This window comes from Camelina sativa, chromosome 6 (genome assembly GCF_030686135.1).
Source record: "Camelina sativa cultivar CO46 ecotype springtype chromosome 6, ASM3068613v1".
Taxonomy (NCBI): Eukaryota; Viridiplantae; Streptophyta; class Magnoliopsida; order Brassicales; family Brassicaceae; genus Camelina; species Camelina sativa.
The window spans coordinates 21292992-21294270 of NC_141885.1; positions in this window are offsets into that span (position 1 = coordinate 21292992).

The window sequence follows — 1279 nt, forward strand, 5'->3', positions numbered from 1 at the left end:
TATTATCCTTCATGGTAATGATGAAATCGAAGAAAATATTGCGGTATTTTTAGAACCACTTAAATGTAAAGAAACAATTATCGCGTTTAGTAGTTTCTACAAATTTTTAATGCAATTTGAGAATACAACACCAAATTTTTTTGATGAAATGAGAAATATTAAAGATTTCCAACAAAAATGCAAAGTCAAAAATAGGCAAACCACAATAGAGTAATATTTTACTATATATATATATATATATATATAATTATTAATTTATGATATTGATGAACCATATTTTTACTTAGGAATTTAAAAAAAAATTATCATCTTATTAATTTATTGAATTGTGTCATTTTTTACACCGATCAGAGATCGAAAAAAATATTAATTTCTATAATGAATATTAATTTAAAAAGTATTAATTTACATAGGTTCGAGTGTATATTAATGATGATGATCATCTAGCGGCCGTTGATATTTGTTAATTGTATAAAGTAGTGTACGATGTTGTTTTGAGATTTAAAGCACAGCTCAATATGAATATGCTAAATAAAATACATTTATCACTATCCCATCACGATAAATATGTATTCAAAGACAATGTGTATGTTGTTCAGCTTTAACGAAAACATGTGTAATCAAATTCCGAGTGAAAATAAAATTAAAAATGACTAAATGGGCCATTTGTTGCTGAATTTAGCATTTAAACAGAAAATAAGAATTTTTAGTAATACCAAAAACAAAATGCCCAAATTCAACAAATTAAATATTATATAGGAATTGGAGATGATGATGATTCATTTAAGAAGAAGAAATACAGGTCTTACGTTTCATGCAAGGTGGAGAAAGGGGAATCTCATTTTAGACTAATTTTTTTTGAATTATCTCTAAAAATAAATGAGATATTTGACCAGAATAAGTGAGACATAAACTGAAAATAAGAAGGCAAATAGATATTTCCGTTTTAAACTTTTTAATGAATGCTTTTTATGTAGTATATAAAGCTATATGTAGAGAGCCTTCTCTTCCACCAGATGATAACACACTGCATCTCACTATACTTACGACATCCACACATATATACACCAGTTGTTAACCAATCAACGCCCGTAGTGGTTTCGATTTATATAGGTTAACATGCGAAGTGACTATATTAGCCCAATAGCACAAGGCTTTTGAAGGCATCTGTAACGAGTGGTTTATATTTGGATGTCACAAGTGTCGAAATTGGTGAGCAACATGTATTAAAATGGCTGCCTGTTCAATCCCTCATAGCTTGATAGAAAGCTCAAAGATC